Source organism: Nyctibius grandis, chromosome 27, assembly GCF_013368605.1.
Source record: "Nyctibius grandis isolate bNycGra1 chromosome 27, bNycGra1.pri, whole genome shotgun sequence".
Taxonomy (NCBI): Eukaryota; Metazoa; Chordata; class Aves; order Nyctibiiformes; family Nyctibiidae; genus Nyctibius; species Nyctibius grandis.
In genome coordinates this window covers 1,666,140-1,680,393 of record NC_090684.1, presented here as the reverse complement: position 1 = coordinate 1,680,393, position 14,254 = coordinate 1,666,140, and the positions used below count along the sequence as shown (strand labels likewise).

At 48.4% G+C, this 14,254-nt stretch overlaps 1 long non-coding RNA gene across 1 annotated transcript; it reads right to left on the bottom strand.

The window, feature by feature from the left end:
• Positions 1 to 337: 337 nt before the first annotated feature.
• On the bottom strand, positions 338 to 10,493 carry LOC137674199 (uncharacterized). Its single transcript, XR_011049801.1, has 3 exons — positions 10,100 to 10,493; positions 8,517 to 8,622; positions 338 to 2,421 (listed from the first exon to the last, which is right to left on the bottom strand). It is a non-coding gene; the product is annotated as an uncharacterized lncRNA (long non-coding RNA).
• Between the last annotated feature and the right edge of the window lie 3,761 nt (positions 10,494 to 14,254).

Here is a 14,254-nt window from a genome sequence, read left to right as displayed (position 1 = left end):
CAGAGTGGATGGCTGGCAAAAAAAAAAACAACAAAACAACATCAGAAAAAGTGCTGGTTTAAGGAGTAGAGGCTGTCGCTGAAGTTAGCAGCTGCTTGATCTCCTCCCACGCTGTAATTCTTGCTCCTAGAACACTGATTTCAAATGGTGCTAGATACAAAGTGGGAAAATCTAAGCCACCATGTGAAACCAGCTTCCAGAGGAAGACACATCTCGTGCATGGCTGCAGACTGAGAGAGAAAATCCTTCATCTCCACCGTACCTAGAGAAAAATTCATTTATTTAATTTTATTAGAAAGTAAGACCGTTAACTTCAGGTTAGTTACTTTATTGGCACACCTTTTTTTTTTTGGCATCTTGTGAATAGTTGAGGCTGATGTAGGAGAAATGAAATATGTGATGACGAAACCCACCGCTCTGGCAATGACTGTAATTTCCTTTCACAGCCAGGTGGAATATACTGAATATCTTACCACAAGCAGTGAAAAGGGTCTGGCTTCTTTGTAGTGCAGAGTATGATACTGATGGGGTGGGGGGAAGTTCGTGTTGTACAGGAACACTTTTTTTCATACCATTGCAGATGGAACCAGGCTATAAACCTCATTCTGTCTAAGGCAGAGAGTGTTCTGGCTCTCCATCACTTACTGATCTCAGCAGCGTCAGGGAGGACAGGACAGGTCAGGTGCTTTTTGTGACAGGGAAAGGAAATGTGACTATGATGGAACTGCCTTTGTCAGCTGTACCACACGGCCTGTAAATAGCACGCTTTTCATCAGCAAGGAGTTGCAGATTTTTGTGAGACCAGTTTTAAACTCTGTAGGGACAATGAAAATAAATTGCATGGCAACTACTTTGAGTTTGGGTCAGAACGAAACCTAAAAAGGGGGCATTTGCAAATCTAACTGGTTCAACGATGATGTAAAATGGAATAAAGTGCGGCAGAAGTGGAGTTGGGAGTTTCACTTATTGATGCCCTGCGTTTTTGGCAACTCTTTGCATTAGTTCTGTAACCAGATCCCGGAACCTGCTTCAGTGCCTACGTCCTAATGCACAGCCACGGGCAGCAGAGGAAAAGCTCGGAGAAAAGAGCATGTCCTTTCAAGAAAGGGGGGTGGAGGAAGGGGAAAGAACTGTACTAGATAACTGTGTCTGGATATTTACTGTAGTTTCTAAATCCATTATCTGGGGCAGCAGGGTGAAAGACAAGTGGAAAGCAGGTTCCCTCCCCAGCGTCTGTCTTGCTGGCACAGTTATTTATGAGGCACCCTGTATTATCAGCATAAGAATTACTACTGAAAACCTGGCTAGAGTTACTGCTGACAAGGGGTCACTTGCAGCACAGAGAAAGTACCACAGCAGCATCTGTCAGAAACAGGCTCAAAGTGAGGGTTGCTTTGTTTTTTTCTTGTCTCAGTAGTAAGCCTGTGCCTTAACACTAAAAAGAAATCATTATTAGGGTTTTCAAAAACAGTTGGTGGCAACTTACGGTTGTGCTGCTGCAAATGAGAGCTTCTCTAGAGCTATGGGACCTGAAGATTGTCCTGTGCCTTAACAAGCTCCCCTTCCCTCTGAGCAGCCGGAAAGCTCAGCCCTTTCTGCCAAACCGCAGGTACAACTTCTACGAAGGATACATCGGTGACAGTGTATGCTGTTCTTCCCAAACCTCAGAGCATGCTTGGGCAGGCAGCGTGCAGAGGGGAGGAGAAAAAAAGAGAGCAGTTCGAGATGCAGCGATACACAGCGTTCAACTATTAATACGCACACAGACAGAAAAATAAACCAGTGCTTCTCTCAAGCGTTTGCTGGGTGTGTGCTGAATGTGTGTGTGGAGACAAGCAAATACTATCAGCTCTAGCTGGCTTTGTCAAAGTGTTCCAGAGTTTTCAATAAATAATAGCAGAAAAAGTACAATAGTATCGTTCTGGTTTTTTCCTCCTTTTTCAGACACATTTTAGTAGCAGTACTGTCATGTAGCTTCTTTCAGAGGAACATCTCAAAGCCTTTCACAGACTTCACGCTGCTTTATACCCTCTATATGAGGCAAAGGCAAAAAGGGAAGAAATCCCTGCCTCCCCCATGGAAGGGAACTTCCTCCCGAGCCTGAGACCTTTAATCTAGTCTGCAGGAACAAGGCAAGCCTGGATGTCACAGCCCTGATTTTTCACAACCTACATCTTATAAATTAAGGCACTTCTGGGGCTTCCACAATAAGCAAAACACAGTGTGCATCATAAGTTTCTTCCCCCGCTTTCACATCACAGAGTGAAACTCGTAGTTTGTCAGACTCTGGTCTCCCCTGGAGAAAATATTCCCATTTTACACGCAGAAGATCTGAGCTTGATGCATCATCCCCACAGTCAAGGAATGCGTCAGACCAAGGCCGGGTGCGGGACAGAGGGGTGTGACAGCACAAGTGGTGACCTGTAAGGGGAATTGAAATGAGTGAACTTCTAAGGTTTCAAAAAAGCTTCCTCAGCCCGGGGGAGCGTGTAACTGCATCTGTTTGTTGTGCAGTGCTGTTGCTGTGTGGTGTTGCGTAGGTCAGGTATGGACAAATGTGCCCTAACTTGCAGCCTGAGCCGTTCGTCAGTGTGCAACGCTTTCTGTGTCAGCAGTAGCGCTGACCTCGGCTGAGTAAAGGTAGAGTAGATGCTGCATTGCCTAGTGAGGGTGATGCTTGTGACTAGCAGATGGCTCTAGAGATGCTACGCAAAAACATGTACGTCCCTCATGAGTTTAAAGCATAATGGAGATTTTTTTCCTTGATTAGGACCGGAATAAACCCCCCAGATCGCATTCCTGAACTGAATGTAGCCTTTTCCTTTAGTCCTACTATTGTAGCCTTACAATTGCAGTATAAATAGTAAAATTGAAAGCCAGGCACTCTGGGTCTGTGACCCTTGTGCTATCTGTCCCCCCACCCCCAAAAACCAAAGGCGGGCTGAACGCCGGCCCGGGGCGTGCTGCGGGGGAGAGGCTGGGGAGCCCTTGGTGCCATTTAGCCCTGTTTGAGCAACAGGACAGTGACATTTAAGTCACTAATTTCAATTCCCATTAAGGGTAACACATCAGAGCACTCACTGGCATTTGTCTGTCTGTGCTGAACTGACACCAAGCTGCCTCTCGTCCTAACCCATTTTTTAAATGGTCCAATGGTTCAAGGGTTTGGGGTGAGGGGAAGGCCCGGTTTTTGTTTGCTCGGTTGTTTAACGTAGCGAGAAGCAGCTCTTTTCCAGCTAATTCAGGCAGGCCAGGTGATAGGGAGTGTCTGCGATGGCCAAAATTTGGCTTGTGATGGGTCTGAGGTGCATCTTGGCCTTTGCTCTTTGCACGGTGGCCTCCCTGAAGGCACACTAGTGCGTGGGTAACTCTTGCTGCTTTGAGGGAGTTCTGATAGAGCTCGTTCCCAGCACGCGTTTGGTGCCAGCCAGGACTGTGCTAACCAGTGCTGAGCCACGCGCCGGCAGTCAGCACCGACAAACGGGGATGGTGGGTTGGATGCAGCAAACCTCATCTTGAGAGCAAGGTCGTTCAACACTAGCATCGACCAGACACACCGGGTGATGTGATCAGATCCACGTTTTCTGTGGTGCTTGGGTCTAACAAAGGAGGCTAAAAAAAAAGGTGCAAGAGACCTTTAATTTGCAGGTTACAGATCTTTTGGAGAAACTAGGAGATAGTTCATAACAGCACAACATCACTAAAATAATTAGGATTTATTCACAAGACCTGGGGTTTTTTTTAATCCAGAACTTTGTTTCAGGCTGTTAAGTAAAATACAACACTTATTTGCTCTTTCCTATTGCTTGCCCCAAAGCTATTCTGAACTGAAGGGAGCTGTTTTAGCATGGTGCCCATTCTAGGAGTGCTAGATATTAGGGCTACAGTTTCTAATCTTCTGCTTCCCATCTGCTCGTCTGAAATTGCTTTGACTTGCCTGGAGTCATACAGTTTTCTTCCACCTTTGCTTTCATGAGAGTTCCTGGGAAAACCACAGCCTGTGTGGAGGGCACAGGAACCACTGAACCACTGAATCCTACGGAGGATTTCAGATTTCACAAGGAACGATGAGGTGAAACTGGGCAAACTTACACAGGGGAAGAAAAGCATCGCACTTACATGCTCCAGGTCATGGGAGAGCGGTAGGAAGGTGCAGCACTGAAAACTCATCAAATGTAGCCGTACACAGCTTGACCGAACAGCACATTACAAAACTACGCTGAAAAAAATTATCCACCAAAGTAGCTGAAACCAGAAAAGTGATTTTCTATTCCTAACTTCTGTACCTAAGCATCACCTTAGAATATGAAGTATTGATTGCGGGTCTTGAAGGCAGTCACAGGGAGATTACTGTTGTGAGTTGTAGAGTCACTTCAGGAACATGGGGTTCCCCCAACACTACCATCCCAGCTACTTTAGGTAGTGTCAAGGGAAGTCAGATTTTTCTTTGTGTTGTTCAAGAGACAAAAGAATGTCCTGTGACAGCAAAGAGCATAAGGAAACAAATACTGCCAGATGTTCACTGAAGTATAACCTACCCTTGAACCGGACATTTGAAAACATGCCTTTAGTACCCTGCCGTATCTTAACGCTATCTGACAGTAAACCTGTCAAAAAAGCTGGAGAAAACCATTGACCAAACTCCTGTCTGACTCCCCTGAGCACGTGAGCTGTTTGGTTTGTACCTGTTCCCAGGGTTTTCATCATTCTGTCTATCACTGGAACTTCACTGTATGTTTGAGAGCTGTCGTCAATGCTTAAGAAGCATTTGAGCTGTATATCCAAATACAAAAGCAGTGGCTGCTGATGGACACCTACTATGCACCATTTGCGCTGGATAAAGAGTGTTTGTGTGGGGAGCTGAGGGGATGTGCTTAACTCAGAAATAGCTCCCTTCCTTGGAAAGCTGAAGGTCTGAATCACACTGTGTTGGCTCAGTTTTAGGCAGACAAGCTATCGCATATGCCTCCCTGTAGGCGAAGAGTCGTCACTGGCATCGGGATTAGCAGCCAGGCTCTTTCCCTTTGAAAACTAGAGACTAATGATACTGGAGGCTAAGGCTGACTTTAAGCACGGTCAGGGCAGGAGGCTGCCCAGGGCTAGAAGCCTGGGGAGGTGGGCTACCAACACTGTGAGCAGGAAGGGTCCGCTCACGTCCGTGCTTGGGCTGCACTGACCCCCGTGTTCCTCTGTGTTCAAAAGGAGCCAGATAACGCACCCCCAGATGGAACTTTGGTATTGCAAAGATGGGGACAAAACAAGTTATTTTGCTCAACATCCTTGAGGCGTTAACCACTCCACTGCTGCCTAGGAAGCTGAGGAGACTAGAGCCAGCCCTGACGTATCCATGGTTGATGTTGCCCTGAGTCAACTGAAAATACTAGTGACATGGACAAATAGGAACACTGGAGAAAAATGGGGAAACCTGGGAAGGGAGAAGGCAGCTGTTGAGCTGAGGTACCTGAAACTGAAAGCTCATGAGAGACAACACTAGCTTCAGAGACACTGGTGAACTTAGAGCAGCTTGCGGAGTCCACCTGATAACGACCACAGGAACAGAAATGCAAATATATGCAGACACTTTTTTCTTTTTTTTTTTTTTTTTGGTGGAATACAGTGTAGGTTGATGCCCAGCCCTTAAATACCTGCCACTCCTGCTTCCCAGCAGTCCAGAGGAAGTCTTGGGGGAAAAGGGGATGAGGGAACTAGTGCAAAGTTTTTGTAGTTAGCTCAAGAAGCAAATTATAGGTGGGGATTTTAAAACGCTTCAGAGAGGCAAGATTTTTTTGAATCTACAGTTTTGGACTTGGGAGCCTGCTACTGCAGTAGCATTAATTGTCAAGCCTCGCCTCCAGGTTCAGGACTCGAGCACTGCCACAGCTGCAAGAAATGTGGATTGGGAGTTCCTGAACCAACTGGTCGCTGACAGTAAGTCAGGGGAATGACCTTGCAGCAGGCAGCTCACGGTACCTCTCTCGGAGCCGTGCCAGTATAAATGGCACTGGCATCTCGGAGTGCTGTTGAAACCATTTTGTGAGATTCCCGCGTTGGCCGCTTCTACTGCGGCCTTTGCACCAAAACTTTTGGGTGGGTGAGAACAGAATAGAGTACTCCTTGTTCTGGAACAAGGGCATCTTCACAACCTGGGCTTGGGACTATCTGTATCTATATACAGATATAGAGAGGATATGGGCAACTCATGTCTCTCGCCTACATCTCTGTCCATTAGCATCAGCAATACAGATACTTAACCGACTTAAGTCTTACCCTTCCCCCCAGCCACACCCATATTAAACTGCAAGAAAACACCGTGAACAAGTTCTAGAAAAAATACATGGCAGCAGTGAATTTTCTGGATAGGTCTGGAAGTGATTTGTAAGAGGAGTGAGAGTAGGATACTTGGCATTTGGACATTTTAATGAATTTTCCCAAATAAGAAAAGAAAAACAGTTGCTCGTAGACTTTAAGCTGCTCACAGCATCAGTAAAGCTCCTGACACAGAGCCCAACGCTGTGTTTGTATGCCATGGAAATTAACAGCAGCAGCAGCAGCAGCGCTGCAGGCTTAGAGTCTACTCTGCGAGCAACAAAATGGCTAGGGGTGCTGTCGTGTTCATTCCCATTCCTTCAGCGTTCGTGGGTGGTGAAATGGGCGGATGCCGGTACCCCTGCCGCTTCAGGTATGGTGGCAAACTCTAACATCAATATTAAATTAATGTTTCTAACCGTATTCGAGCTTCTGCCCTCATCAGCCCGACCCCGTAAAGCACAGACAGGAACGAAGAGCAAAATTGGGCTGCGTCACAGATGTAACATGACCATCGGCAAAACAAGTGCAGAAAGGGATCATGGCTGGCTCGTCAGTCAGAGCGCCTTCCTTCGACAGCAGAGAAGAATCAGATGGTAATGCTTTTAAATTTATGTTCTGAGTGTTTGTGATTCTTAACTTCCCTTACCAAATTTTGTGGTCCTTGAACAGTCAAAACCCCCAAGAAAACTGCGCGTATTTTGCCGACAGACCCAACGCGTTAACGAACGCTGCGTCATAATGGCGCACTAAGGCTGAGAGAGACCATAAACCCCACTTTGCAAAGGAAGGAAACCAAAATACAGGGAAAAATGAAACAGCTTACACAATGCCACACACACAAGTGCCAGAGGGAGGAAGAAATCACAGCTTTCCCAAGTCCTTTTGCAGCAATACGCAGAAAACCATTATGGAACAATTAGCCACGTACAGCTCACACACAGTACCAATACCACCCCTATGCGCAAAACCGCTGCCGTCCTACAGAAATATGCCACGTCCCCTTCTTAGCCTTGTTTCTTGCCAGTCCCACAGATTTACCTCCTGACAGTAACCTCAATTCCTGAGTAATGAGATTTACAGCTGAAGTTTAACATTGAAACAACTCCTCTTTTATGTCTCCTTACCCTCCCTGCGTTTAGTCGCAATTAAACTATCACTGTGGCAAAAACATCGTAGCAAAAGGAGTAAAAACAAATGCGTCCCTACGCTGCACACACAGACTCAGAAAGCACGCATATGCCTGAGCAGGTATTCTGGCTGCTGGTCGTGCCTTCTTCCAAAGGGCTGAGAAATGCCATTAAGAAGCAGTAGCTTTGCAAATTAACGAGGTCCTCCGCCCCACAACTGTGATGGGGAAAAGCGCAAAGGGTTGTCCGTTCAGACAGCACTCAGTAAAACAGACTCAACCCACCCATCTTCCATGCAACCGAGCATCGTTCCTTAGTCCAGCTCCTGGCTGTCCAGAATTACCTCCGCGGCTGCCTCGTGCTGTCCCTATCTCTGTGTGTGTATTTATGCCTGTCTGTCTTGCTGCAGGGACCACCGTTGTTGCTGCTATTCCTGTTGTTCCCCTGCTCTGCGGAACTGGCGCTGCAGGAGGCAAGGATGCTCCAAGGGAGCCAGCTACAGCCAGCAAAGGCTCAGTGAGTCAGGAGGGGTTGTGACGACTGCAGTAAGAGTCTGAAATTCCCTATGGAATGTGGCAGAAAAGGAGGGGAGGCAAGAAAGGTGGGGATGGGAAAGAGGGAAAACAAGTGGGGAGTGGCACCGACTGTCTGTTTTCGCCTTCCCTCCCTGTCCCTACCACCGCCCCGCCGTTGGAAATGGCGTCCTCCCCTCTACGGTACTGCGCAAAGCAACGGAGCCGGGGATAAACCCGCAGTGCGGACGGCCTTTGTAACCGACCGAGCAAAATTCGGTCGGGGTGGGGGTGTGTGTGAATACAGCCCTTCTCTCTCCCTCTCTCTCAGACTGCCGTTCCGAGGACAGGCTGCTGCTGAAGCAACGGAGACGGCGGGCGCAGTATGTTTGAGCCGGTTCTGAACCCAGAGGTTGTTGCTAAACAACCGGACCTGACGCTGGAGATGTCAGCGAGTGAGTAATACAGATTAAATGCTTATGCTGCCATATCCTTAAACTTGCTTAAGCCTCGATAGGGTGAAAGGCTATGGAATAATGTTCCCTGCTGTATGAGAAAGCAAAGTTACCGCTCCACTGCATAATGGGGAGACTTCCTCGGCCAGAAGGACCAAGCTCAAAGCTGGTTGTGTCCTCAGCACTTCCAGGCAGAGTGGCCATCTTCATTGCTGGTCGCTTTAAGAAGAGAGGTGAAAAAATAGTATAGTGAATGGTTAAGAGAGAAAAATGTTCTCCCCTTCCTTTCCTCACCCTCTCTCTGGAGCTGCTCTCTGCCCTCAGTCTCCCGTTCATCCTTACCCAGTCCTTCCCAATCCTTCAGTCCCTGCTTTCTAACGCTGTTAGTTCTTCTGCAAACCTTTACAGACCCGTCACTTAGGGCTGTCTTCAGCTCTCCCTGATGTCACCGAGCCTCTGGCAAACTCACACTTATGCAAACAAAAGCTGAGTTTGGGCAAGTGTCTTTTTCACTTCTTTAATTATTCCCACGATGTAATTCCCAGGTGCTGTCCCTGCCCCAAGCAGTTCCCAGTCCTGCTAACGCTTAACCACCTTATAAGGGAGGAGGAGGAAAGCCAGCAAGCGAGGAGAAAATCCCCAAACCCCCGTACTTTCCCCTTCCCTGTGGTTTGCAGCTCTGACACGTCACCGTCACAACTGCACGGCGAAACGAAACCTGCCCGGCACCCACGCGGGGGGCACCCAGGGGTGCGAGGGGTTAACTGCTGCTCTCCTGCCTGCTGCCCCTGCCCCAGGGGTGCCCAGCGGAGCCGAGGGCAGGGAGCGGGCAGGGAGCGGGCAGGGAGCTGCCGGCACTTTGAAGCGAGCGAAATCAACGTTGAGATTTGACACCCAGCCCTCGACCAATCCGGGAGGGCTTTTCACCTGCCATCACCTCCTCGGCCAATCGGACGGCGCCGTTGGGCTGAGAGCCCTCCCCGGCCAATGGGGAGCCGGCTCTGCCACTTAGTTAATGATGCAGCAGTACAGGGAAGACTATCACATGTGAGCTGGACGGCTGCCAGCATGGAGACACGGAGAGAGCAAGGTAAACAACTTTCCAACGCCAAAATGATGACATTTAATCCCTAAATGCTAGCTTCCCGTCTCGACTCATCCTTAACCCCTTTCAGCTGGTGTGGAAGCCTCTGGAAGGCACCCCGTACCTGTCCCCAGTGCTTTTAAAAACTGGACGACGTGCCCTGCAATGATCACTGCGTCACCGTTCACCACTTTCCGAACTACGCAGTGACAAACCTCCAAGCCCTGAAACGCAGGGCGCCTGTTAACCCCTCCACCAAAGCCCCGCCAACATGCCAGCCTTTAGAGAGACGGGAGGAGGGAGGGGGGGGGGATAAAAAGCCCAAACACAACATGCAAACAGCAGTCTTTGCAAAGTTGTCATCTCTCCCCCACGACTACTACCCTCCTCTGCAGTACAGCAATGCCGGCAAGAGCGACATTAGTACAACCTGTGCCATCGTTCCATTGAGAAAACAGCTCTGACGCAGAACAGAGCAATCACACCCTGCCAAAATAATAATAAAGGCACTTTGGGATCCGAACTTAGGGACGCCGGGGGAAAGGGATGCCCTGCAAATAATTAAAATACGTAGATGCAGCTCAAGCCCCATCCTGATCAAAGGGTACGTACGTGGGAAAGACGAACCGGACCGAAGAGCTCTGCCCGTGCACCATCTGCGCAGTCCTCAGCCCTCTGCTCGCTGTGTAGCGCCGCAGAATAGAAGGTTCCAGAAATTTCCTTTCCGTTAACCCTTTCGGTGTCTGCCCACTCTCCCTCCCCGCGGGATTAAGCGCGCCGGGTCTCCAGCATCGTCAATGGGCGAAGCCTCCTACGCCAACCGAGCCCGAATACGATCATTAAATGACACTGGATGGTGGCAGGAGCCCAGTCCCGGGTGTTGGTGTTACTTCTCTCTCTGGAGCCCTCTCTGCCTCTCTTGCTGCCTCTCTCCCCTCTTGCTGCAGCAGGGCTGTTGCTGGTAGACCTATCGACGGAGCTTGCTCTCTCACTCTCTCGCTGAGCTCTGTGACGCAGCTCTAAATTCTCCAGCCTGCTCCCTGTGTTATAAGAGCGGAACTGCAGCTTTCCAGGGAGCCCGTGCCAGCAGTGCCAGGGCCCGGCAGACCGAGGGGAACGTCGCTCCTGGACTCTGCACCTTTTTTTGGTAATTATTATGTTCCTCACCTCTGTTTCTGCGCTTCCTCCGAGGCTCTCAGCCTCGCATCTCCTTCTCTGCTTCTGAGTCATACTCACTAGGTTAACTCTTTTAGGATTGGTAGTCAGCAGTACAAATCTCGAACAAGCGCAGCTGAAACCACAGCCAACTTTGTGGTGGTTTCTGCTTTAAAAAAAACCAAAGCAAATCTTCTTGGCTCTAAAAAACAAACACACACACACACGTTCCAGTAGAGAGTTAGTGCTTTTTTGATTAACCGTTTCGGTGACAGGAACCAGGACTTGACTTCCTAAAATAAAATATTTTAGGCCTGCGTCTTGCATGTGCTCAGCAGTTACCCTGAAGCACAAGGCAACTGAAAAGGAACTGCTCCTGTGAACGAACACAGGTTTTCTGGGCATAAAAGCATGAGGCTACTGCTGGGCCCACAAGCCCCTGCCATGCTGGCCGCAAGACATCATTGATCTGAATGTGGTTCAGCCACCGGTCAGACGTGTGGTGAAAGATAAGGTACTGAAAGTGCTAGAAAGCCATAGGCTCTGCTTAATCTGAACAGTATTAATAAGTGTTATCACACACACAGATTAGAAATGCTCGGAGTAGGCAGGGGAACTAATAACTGCGTTCCTGGAGTCACCAGAATCCAATAATCTCTGTGAAAGAGAGTCCACAACCAGCATTTCAGCACAGCAGCATCACCAGGCAAGAAAAAAATTCACCGACAGCCCCTCTCTCCTCTGTCCCCCCTGCATTGACTCCGGTGCCTTCAGTCAACTTCAGCACCAGGCAGGGGAAGCACTGCTCGCCCGTCTTGTAGCCTCAAACCTGGAAAATGTGGAGGAGGATCAGTGGTAGAAGCAGCATCTGGGAATCAAAGAGAAGCTAATGGAAAGCCAGCACTGTACGAGGGAGTTCATGCGTCGGTCTGCGTGTACAAAAGAGCGCGAGAGAGCCAGCAGGCCGTCTGACAACACAGGCTCAAGAGGGAGATCACTACTACACAGCTACATCTACCATTTTAATTCCGCACTTCAGAGCTGGCTGCGAGCTTTGGGTTTTTCACTACAACCAAAGCTGAAGTAACCACGATTTTTTCGCTTTGCAGCGTCTGAAGAGCCTGAGCTATTTTGGGATTTGTCTGTACTACACTGAAAATGACACCTGTTACGCACAGACACAAATGAGGAGAATTGCAAGCTCCCAGTTTCTCAGATATGATTCTGCAAAAAAAAAAACCAAACCCCAGATCCTACGAGATCACCTAAATGCCACAAGACAGGGTTTCTTATGCAATCAAACCCATGGGGCTTCAAGCCTTACATACGCTTTGTGGCCAAAGCCGCCAGCTTTAACTGCTTCAGTTAATGAAGGTAAAATTGTGAGCGCGCTACGGCTACTTAAATGAGTCACCCAGCAGCGATACTCGCTAAAGTAGGCCAGTGTTCTATGCGATGTTAAGCTGCCTGTGCTGGTTTCAGTTACCCCTGAGTTATCTCAAGCTCCGCCACCGCGCAGGGTCACAGCGGATTTTCCGCATTCCCCGTTTCTCCCCAGCAGCGTGCGGCTGGTTTCCCACACCCCAGTAACGTGCGGGCGAGCCAGAGGCCGTCGGACCCAGCGAAGCTCTGAACGTGATTGCAGACAGCACTGTAGCGAGATAAAAGGCTCGGAGGCTCAGAAATGGGACAGGTGACTGGTGCTTTTAGCTCACGGTAATTTTGTCAGTCTTGTGGTATATTAAGTAAATAAAATGGAGCTTTGATTTATTTCAAATTATATCTTTTTGGTTGCTTTCAGGGGAAAGGCAGCATTTACTTTATGGTTTACTTTCATTTGAAAAATCCCCAGCCATGGAACATTTCTACCTTTACCTGACTGTAAGTATTTACATTATGGTGGCCCTCGGGCTCCCAAGACAACTCCAAGCTGCTCTGCACTGGGAAGCACTCCAGTGCGTAACCAAGAAAACGTGGCACGATGGAAAGCTGCAGCACTCAGAACTGAATAATGAGGCCCCAAAAAATAAAGTCATCTTCTCCCACGGTTGAGTCAGTTAAAACGTTGGACAGGCTTTGGCATTTTCTGGGAGCTGAAATAAGGAGATAGAGGCCGTGATTCCATGGTAGAAGTCTCTGCTGCTGTTCTGGTTTCAGTCGAGCCCATGTACCTGTTTTGTTACTGCCTTTATTTTTTTTTTTTTCCCCCTCCAAGCTCTGTCTAAAAGCCAGAGACAGAACTTTGGCTTTGTAAAAACTAACTACAAGGAAGCAAAGTCTCGGGCTAGAAAGTGAGCTTGGTAAATGGAAATAATCCACGGCCGTGGTGGGGAGCAGGGGAGATCAGTCTTACCATGCAGACGCGGTGTTAAGTCTCCGTTCCAAAGCGAGGGGTGACCCAGTGGCTGGCTACAGCTGTGCCGTGGGTGCTTGATAAAAAAACAAAAAAGTTTCGATAGCGCTAGACAATGTAAGATGTCACGACTTATACCTTGAACGGTTCAGGCTGGATGTTAGGGGAAAAATAAATTTCTTCAGCAGGGTGGGAGGGATTGAACCCCCAGGCGTCATTACCAAGTCTACTGTCAATTGCTGGTTCCCCTCAGCATCACGAAAGGATCAGGGAGCAATTTGTCAGCGAGCAGAGGAAGCGTGGGCTTGCCCCTGCTGATACGTAAAGGTGCATCCTCACTTCTCTGGCGTCTCCCCTGCTATTTTCTGCTGTCATGCTACAATGACCTTAATAGCAATAACACATGAAGTCTGATGTTACAAAAATCTAACCCTCGTGCACATCATTAATGGTATTGTGGGTGACAGGATACCCTCAGCCATCCACTGAGGAAGGTCCTTGGGCTTTTTAATGACGAACAAACCTCTCGTGGTATTACCAGCACTTCCAGCTTCCTGCTGGTGAAGCCTTGGCTCCGGTTTCGGCTTAAATGCCATCGGCCACACCTTCCTCCGACTGCGGGAAGCTGCGATTGTTAAAATCAGGGCATGTTCCTGTTTAACTAAAAGGCTGAGATCAAATAATCCAAAGGCCTCGATTATGCCAAACAAATGCCTGCCCAAGACGTAGCACGTCTGTGCAGCTGTAAACCTGTAACCCCTCGACCTCGATATCCACGTAAATGACGTCTCGCACATCACCTCGGGGAGGGGTCGGGAGTAAATGGAAGGGCAAAGGTGGGCAGGGGATGTAAAGTTAACAACAATAATGCATAGCAGAGTGTTTGTCAGTTTACCACCCAGGAGTCCTGCGAGCTGCTTTCAAATGCAAACTGCCTCTTCCTCCCCAGACGCTCCCAGCCTCACGAAACAGTGTTTGCCAACAACAATCTATTTCAGCACAGAATTCCCAGCCAGCTCCGTTCAAGGAATACCAGCAGAAACAGGAATATGATAAGCCAGGACTGTTCCCCCTAACCCTCACCCATCAGAGGGTGGTTAACTTTTAAAATAGTCTTTTAATCTGAATGTTGTAATAGAAAATTGTCCTTAAAAAAAAAAAAAACAAACCCAAAACAAACCAAAACTTACTTAACTCTTTGCTATAGTAAAACAATTGTCTACATTGACCACAAATAAAGCAATAATGTTAGTTGTTAC